The sequence below is a fragment of the Eriocheir sinensis genome, unplaced genomic scaffold (genome assembly GCF_024679095.1).
Source record: "Eriocheir sinensis breed Jianghai 21 unplaced genomic scaffold, ASM2467909v1 Scaffold798, whole genome shotgun sequence".
Classification (NCBI taxonomy): domain Eukaryota; kingdom Metazoa; phylum Arthropoda; class Malacostraca; order Decapoda; family Varunidae; genus Eriocheir; species Eriocheir sinensis.
In genome coordinates, this window is record NW_026112162.1 from 167,501 (window position 1) to 176,390 (window position 8,890).

At 42.1% G+C, this 8,890-nt stretch overlaps 1 long non-coding RNA gene across 1 annotated transcript in view; it reads left to right on the forward strand.

The window, feature by feature from the left end:
* LOC126994440 (uncharacterized) overlaps positions 1-12 on the forward strand; it is a 1,292-nt gene extending 1,280 nt beyond the window's left edge. Inside the window, exon 3 of the long non-coding RNA XR_007749122.1 lies at positions 1-12. This exon is cut by the window's left edge and continues 323 nt beyond it. This is a non-coding gene — a long non-coding RNA (uncharacterized LOC126994440).
* The last annotated feature ends 8,878 nt before the right edge of the window (positions 13-8,890 follow it).

Consider the following 8,890-nt stretch of genomic DNA (forward strand, 5'->3'; position numbering starts at 1 on the left):
GAAGACCCCGACGGTGGAGTTCAATATAGAGATATGTATATGAGAAGTCATATCCAGGTAATTAGCTATGACGATATAGATTCATATGTACGTGAACTATCCGAATATTTTGTTAATCGGTTTGAACATGACATGTCGGACGAAGAGGGCAGTGGATTTACGTTAGATTAAATAGTTAGCGTAAAATTTTCCTTCTCTCTTATAATGCTGCACAATAGTATTGGAGAGTATGTGCCCTATCCTAAGGGTGTTCCAGGGAAAACACAAGTTCTCAACCCTTCGGGACCCACGGACTGTGTTTTCCAAGTTCTAACAGCTTATCGCTATCTAAAGTCAAGAAATGTAGTTCCATCGGGCAGGCAATGGGAGAATGCTTGCTTGGCCTCTATTAATACGGGTAACATTCCAACCCCGGTATCCTGGGAAGACCTCGGTCGGCTTGAAAGATTAAACAACATAAGTATTCGCGTTTACTGTCTAGACAACGTTGAAGACAAAAAGGCGAACTAACTCTAGTCAGAAAGGGCTCAAAGATCAAGAAGTTGTTCATTGTCTGTTGTTGGGAACAGACACCTAGCTCTTATCCAAGACTTTGACGCATACATGAACCTGTTTACCTGCCAACGTCGCGGGAAAAAAATGTTTTGCGATATCTGCCTGTGCGCCTGTGAGAACAAGACAACGCTTGCTGAACATGTACTAATTTGCCCAACGATGATCACAAGACTAAGATTCCCACCCGCGGGTTCTACTGTGAAATTTATTAATCATGCTAAGGCATATGAGCCATCTTATTTAGCATTCTATGACTTTGAGAGTATTCTCGTACAGCCTTCTTCGAATGTGTCTGGATGTGTAAAGAGACATCACTTTGCCATAGCGTATGCTTACATTATAGTGAATAGAAACGGAGAAACAGTACAAAGCGGATCCTATTGTGGAAGTAATGCTGTAAACCATTTTATTCATACAATGCAGTGTGCCTGGAAAAAGTTGAAATTTTCTAAAGGCTACAATAAAATCAACATGACCGATGAAGATACGACACGTCACAATGAGCAAACTCACTGTCTTCTCTGCAAACAGGGTTTTTTAAAAGGTAAAGGAGTAAAACATCATGACCATGAAAAATCAGGAAACAATTACATTGGAGCTTATTGTAATAGATGCAACCTCCAAATGAAAAATCACAAATTGCAGCTCACTCTCATTGCACATAATGCTAATACGACATGTCGTTAATCCTGCGTGAATTAACGATACCTGACTTGAAAATCAAACTAAGACCAAAACGTTCAGTTCACAAATACCATGAAGTCATCATAAATGACTTGAGATTTATTGACTCGTATGCCTTTATGTCTGGTTCGCTCGCGGCTTTAGCGAACCAATTCATCAGTAATGGGAACGAACCCATATGCACACAACAGATGTTGAAAGATGTGCCAGCACCTGCGTTGCCATTATTGATCAAGGGAAAGCAGGTGTTTTGTTATGACTATATGGATTCGATGGAACGACTTTCTGAGACACGTCTTCCATCCCGCGAAGATTTTTCAATTCGCTTCAAGAAGCAGAACTTTCCGAAAGTGATTATAAACATGCTCAGAATGTTTGGAAAGTAGCTGGGTGTCAGAGCCTGAAGGACTATTTGTTGCTTTATGTAAAAGTGGATGTTGGTCTTCTATGTGATGTCTTCCTAGAGTGGAGAGGTATTTTGAAAACCCAGTGGAGGTTGGATATTGTAAATTATGTTAGCCTGCCAGGATTTGCCTATGACTCCTTTCTGCTAAAAACACAGCAGGAATTAGAGGTGCTTAGTAGCCCAGACATATATCATTGCATTCAAACAAATGTGCGTGGGGGCTACACAAGTGTTGTGCGTCGTTTTGTACGCGCCAATAACATCTACACGAACCCTCAGTTTAATCCAAAACATGATAGAAGCACTTTCCTTTCATATCTTGACTTCAACAGTCTTTATCCCACTGTAATGCAAGAGAAGTTGCCATGTGGGGATATGAGAAAACTAGATGAGACAGAAATGCAGTCGTTTTTGAGCGGGGGCTTGGTCAATCAAGCAACCGATGGCGATTTTGGATATCTCATTCTGTGCGATACTGAGGCTGTCTCACGTGAAGTCGTTGAGAAAACGGATGACCTCCCACTGATCATCAGAAGACACAATATCACCAACAGAGATATATCGTCAGTCACACGCGAATGGTATGAAGAAGAAAACCGTCCAGCACCGTGTAAGAACATAAAACTGATTGGAACACATGCTGCTCAGGAGAAAATGCTATTTGCTCTGCCCCTCCTTAAACTACTTATTCGACTAGGCCTGGTTGTTAAAAAAGTGCATGCTATTTATACGTTTAAGCAAAAGCACTTTCTTGCGGACTTCATTCAGGATAACAAAGAAGCCCGCAAAAGTGCTACTTGCCCTATCAAGAAAAATGCAATCAAGTGTATTTCAAACAGCATTTTTGGTCGATTCCTGATGAACGTGGCCAAATATAGTGAAGACATAGATATTGTCACCAACCGCGAAAAGTTTTTGAAGCTGGCCCGAAGTCCTTACTTTAAACGCGTTGTACCTCTCAATGATGGTCATGTAGTTGTAACTCGCCATAGGAAATATTCACGGGTGAATCATCCAAACTACATTGGCTACTACATCCTATAGCTGTCCAAGCTGCGACTATATGATTTCTATTACAATGTGTTGAAGGCTCATTACGGGGATCGGGCGAAACTAGTGTATTGCGACACTGATTCCTTAATAACAGAAATTGAAACTCCTGATCTATTAACAGAGTACTCGCAGGAACCCTTCAAAAGGTATATAGACACAAGTAACTTTAGCCCCTCACATTCCTTGTACAGCACAGACAACAAAGGAAAGCTTGGATTTCTCAAGTCTGAAGTGGGGGAAAGAACCATCTCAGAATTTGTAGGTGTAAAACCAAAATGCTACTCCATCCTCTTGGCAGACGGTGACCGGTTGAGTTCAGCTAAGGGCGTTCCAAAGTTCATAAAGAAGAAAATTGCTCATCAGCGATACAAAGACGCCCTATTCCAGAAGCAAACATTTACCTTTGACTATCAGGGATTCACAGTGCGCAATGGACGAATGAGTACAGTAAAATATCCCAAGAGAGGGATATCTGTAGTTGAGGACAAAAGATACTACATTAGCACCTTGGAGTCGCGATCTTACGGTCATCCCGATAATTCTATAGGGATAGAGGAGGAAGAGCAGGAGGAGGAGGTAGCCCAGATCATGACACTGTCAAACGAAGAAAATTTGGAGGAAGGCGATGAAAGAGGCATAACAGAAGCGAGACTAGCCGAGGTAATGGGTGGGCAAGAGATCGGTGAAATGGGAGAACTAGAAGAAGAAACCTATGAATTGTGGGGAGAACGGGATGTGGTGGTCGAGCAATATTTTCCCTTGATAAAACGGGTAGAGGCGGATGATGACATGTTAATGCTAGCCGCGGAACAGGAAGAAATAAATCAAATGCTCTCATCATCCCCCCTTGAATATATGCTAGTAGATACAGACTTTTCAGAATAAATTGTAGTTGTTTATAAGATAGGGACTGGTGTGAATGTTGTATATACTGTTTATAGTGTAAGAATTTGCCTGCTATTTTGATGTTAAATATAAAATATATGTAAATATATTCTGTATATAGGACTAGTAATGTTGGAGCCTATGATATTATAAAATTGCACATGATGAATCTGGAATCATAATTTGACCAAATTCCAATAAACATTGAGTTTGTTTGACTTGTTTATATGACCTTTATCAAAAAAAAAAAAAAAAAAGAAACGGATGAAAAAAACACAATAATTGTCCTAAAATTTATTCGATTTGTGGAAACATGAATAAAACGCTTTTATGTTTCGATCCGGCTCATGCATAAAAGACTGCCCGCCAAATCAGGCAGGCGGCGGCGGCGGCGGCGGTAGCGAGAGGTGCGGCGACAGGATGCGACAGGATTGCTCGGGGCCCGGGACGGGGCGGGGCGGGGCGGGGCGGGGCGGGGCGGGGGCTGCACGGGGTAGTGGCGGTGACGAGTGAGGACCTGTGAGTGGAGCCAGACCTCTGATTTAAGCATGGTATACAACCACCCCACCCCCCGATAAAGGAACTAGAAAATTATTTATGCTTCATGGAATGTAATACAATTCAATATGAAAAAATCAATAAGTCAATACTTACTTTTTATGAACACGTGTTAAATGTTTGATGACATACGGGCATTATAAACTTGCTGTAAGCGAATCGCATCACGTGTTCATCATTCCTCGAATATTCGGTCTTGGAAAACTCCATACATATTTTTTCAAGAGTTTCTCTTACACCCAAGTGCGAAACATTGTAGGCAAAGTACATGGCATAAGCCCCGCACACATCGCTTCGCGTGCTTTGAAGTCGAAATGCATTTTTATACATACTGAGCCCGGGGTAATCAATATATTTGAAATGATCAGAGTATAGTTTTGGATCGAGAGCATAACTATCTAGGAACACTGCCATGCCCGGTTCATAGTAGAGACAAATCCAGTGTCCCATTTCTCTTTTAGAATAACTTGGTAGCGTATTGACGATGCACACTATAGGTTTTCTATATCGAGGTATAGAGTTTACCTCGTCTGCCAATAACACGCCTAAAAACAAGGCTTGCTTTCCTATGTGCCCCCTCAATCCTCTTTCAATCTCCATGTTGTTCATCGCACAGCCGCTTCAAGCGCGCACATCACACTGCAGCCGTCTTTCAGAATTAACTGTTATTATACCCACTGTTTCGCCAAACAGTATCAACAGACTGTTCTCGTTTTCTCCCTTGCTTAGATTCAAGCTAAGTCTAAGCCCCCCATTCATTTCAACGGGCAAATTATCATTCAAGTTTTCAGCACGCAAATCAAATGTGCAAATCATTGCCCCCTTGCCGAAAATATCCTTTCCGATTAAATGGTCTTTGTGAAAACCAAGTGCATCCAAAGTACGATGGTAGAGCTCAGCATAGTCATGAGGGAATTTACTAGGAATATTATACATGGTTCTACCATTAACACTTAAGCTTATTTGACTTATATCGCCATGGCTCAAATACAATGGATTTAGCGTATAGTCGCCAGAATGAGCTTCCATGCTCGTTATAATAAGCGAGAGTTTTTCCGGAATAACATCACCCCACGGTTGATCATACGTTCCTGAGGTTTGGTCTTTGGCTAGCACATAGGTTTTCAAGAGGGTTTTGGTAAATGTCGATTTCAAAAGATTCCCTGTGGCGAGAGACGCGTTCAAAGCATGAAGTGCATTAGGATAAGGAAACAGTCGCGTATAAAGCAGCTTGGCTGAATCTATATGCAGACGAATGTTATCGCCAGTTGGAGAATTTAGCAGCCATGCATTACTAGATAGTTCCATTCTGAGTCTAATCGAAATACCATCGAGCAAGTAACTGTCTAAAGAACTTATATCCAGAAGAAGCGGGGTACAGAGTTGTATACCGTGAGTCTTAACCCGCTTCATAATGGTCTTGTGTTGCGCGCTGGCATTGTCAAAGTATTCTGCTGTTACTTTGGAAATAAAACCGTTCTCTGGGATGGTAATATTAGCATTGGCTCCAATTGTATTCAATTTGTTGGGCGACAAAGTATTCAGCATTTTAACGTATGACGTGTACCCATAAAGTACATTATTGTCAACAGCTACATCTCCCAAAAACATTGCACTGATTTGAATAGGCTGTGCGCGGTATTATTTGCAAATTCAACGTGTTGAGCGTCTTCGAGAGGAGTAGTATTGTCTGGCTTAGTTAAGCGTAAAGAGGTGTGCAACACCAATTTCCCCAAATCAATAAAACTGCCAAGTGTTCCAGGAATGAGAAATTCTATATATCTATCGGATAATTTCATATTGAATCCGAGGTTAGTAGGTAAAACATCAGCATCATAACGGGAGGCAATCGTTGTTTCCAATAATCTCATTTTGTTAGGGCGGGGAAACAATTCACTGACACCGGCGGCATATTGCCCCAGGGGAGAACGCGGGTTCCCGACACCAACCGCGCTGGTGATGCTCGCCATACTGCTCTTAGTTCAACAATGATTACAACTCGGTAAAGATGTCCTTTTTATAACACCTTTTCCTCCCGACTCGCTTGACTTTCTTTTTCCCGCTTCCTCTAGTCAATTTCATTGCAGCTTGCTTTAAGGAATTAATTCCATGCTTTTTTATAGAGCTTCTGAAGTTGCTTCCCTGTGAAATATCATCTAGAACGTTGTTTCCAAATGTTCGAGCTGAAGGCACAATGACATTTTTCACTAGGAAAGGGAAAGCTCTTTTAGCGAGTCCAGCTAAAACCGAGAATAAACTCCCGCCTCTGTGATAGCTTGGTTCATAAGAAAGTGTGACTATATCATCAATACCACTCCCTCGGGATGATATCTGTTTGCCATTCGAAAACAGGGTATGATATTCTGCTACGGAAGGAGGGATGAATGTAACCCGCATGGTGGCGGCGAGGAGACTGTCTTTTCAAATGGACAACATTCCTATTAATACAGCAAAATGTACTCAAAGATTCAACGCGATCGGATATGAAGTAAACATGTAACAGGGTATCCTTCTTCGAAATGCATAGGACGACCTTTTTGATCTGTGAGTTTAATATAAATCGAATCAATTACTTTGGATTCAAGGGACTTATATATAGTTGGATGCACGCCTTTTGTTAGACCTCCGGAGAGCGAAAAGGCATCAAGAATATTTACATTTTTCCCTGCATACCTAGAGGGACTGACAAGGTCAGTGTAAATGAGAACACACTGTACGTCACCATTTCTCAACAGAGGGGCATGACCATGTAGCGGAACAAGAACGGGTTTTTTTTGTTCTTCATGTGTACCCAAGGAAGAAAACACAGCATAACCTAAGTTGGGGACAAAACCGAGAACCTGGGCCAGTCGCACATCAAAGGAAACCTTAATAAATACAACTTGTGGATGATAACCATTGTAGCAGAACAAAGTTAAATGATCATTTGTGGAGCTAAATGCAAGAACCTCTCTAGAATACGCTAGTAAATGGTAGTTGTATCCATCGACCATCTCCTTTATCAATGTCGTTATTATACCGTTAACACACATCAGCAAATACCCAGTGTCATTATACAAGATATTAGCATTAATAGCCTTTGACAGTGTGCGTCTTTCAATAGCTTCTGAATCTGGCGTTGGTCTTATACCACATTCAAGGTGTATACTACACTCTGGTTCACCCGGTTTAACAATGTAATACCGACGGGGAAGCAACACGTTCAGTAGACCGACTTCATATTCCACGTCCTTGTCTAATGTTAGAGTTTGTATATTATTAGTAAAGCTAGTGCTGGAATTGGGGTAAATTTCCCCATCCGCAATGCTGGTAACATATATATGATGTGACTCCATTTAGAGCAAGCAAGACACTAGCAAAAATATTATAATCATTTCATTATATAGAGGTAGACATGACGAGATGCCAATTACATATTGAAGGTAAATCATACTAAACATCATTACATTGTTATTTATGGACATATTTTACATTTAGTGATGTACATAATTATTGGGAAGTTGTCTGGAGCTATAGTTATTCAGGACCCACGTCGACTACAGCACCGTCCCGTTTTCTTTTCCATTCGTCAGCCACAGCATCGTCCTCTGTATCCACCAGTTTCCTCTTCCTGTTTCGCTCGGGAGACACAGATAGAGTTAATTTTGTTTCAGGCTCATCGCAGGTCCACCATCTGTCCAGGATGACGCACGATATATTATGCAGTTGGAGTTCAGCCGCAGCCTCTTGGAGATGCGGTTGGTAGTCAGCTTTCCACAACACGTAAAGAATTCCAGCGCTTGCAATATTGTAGGGGAAGACGACACTTGTAATGTTGCTTTTAATCACCCATTCTACCAGTTTTGTGATGGACTCTTTAAACCAGCGGAGGCGGTTATCATAACTGTCTTCCTTTACCCCACGAATGAAATTTTGATCTCTTGACGTCTGAAGATATCCTTGGTTTATAGGGTTATTTTCCAGTTCGCGGCCAGGAGCATATTGGGTTAGGATACACGCCACATAAGGGAGATTTTCACTCGGAGGATAGCGAATATGCAGACTACCGGGAATACCACGATCTTCCCAGCGACACCTGTTCAGTTGATAGATCGGGCTTCTTTCACGGTAGAGATTACTGTGCGGGTATAATCCATGTAGGCGTCCAGTAAACCCCCTCTTTTCGTAGCAGGAACTGCAGTTGAGGGAAGAAACGGTGATGGTCTTGTTGTTGCGGTAGATGTCATCGCCAGGAGAACCGTCTTTGTAGTTGAACACGTAGGCGTCCGACATGGTGTCCTCTGGTATACTGGTGAGTGATGAATAGTACCGCTTCAGCTGATGGCGAGGGACGAGTAGCGAACCATCGTCCCATCTGCTCTCTCTTATAAGCCCGCTCGATAAGCCCGCTCGGGGCACCACCGTGTCCGAGCGTGTTCGTCCTCGCCTCCGGCATTTCTCTCTCCATGACGTCGCCGCCCCCTCTGTATAAGTCGCGCGTCCAACGCGGTTCAGTTTCTACAACGTCCATGATTCTGTTTCTTTCTTGAATCACAATGTAGGACTGCACTAGCACATTGGAAAAGCGGATTTAATATGGGTCCCATCTGTAAGTTGCCAACGATGGTTGTTTGGTGAAACCAGATCCCTGAATCTTTTGCCGCACGCGCGTATTTTTTATTTCGCTAGGTAATACACCCGTGGCGTCAATGATGTGTTTTATATCAGCAATGTCAGCAATCGTTGGTTTTTGACTTGCATTAGAGAGTA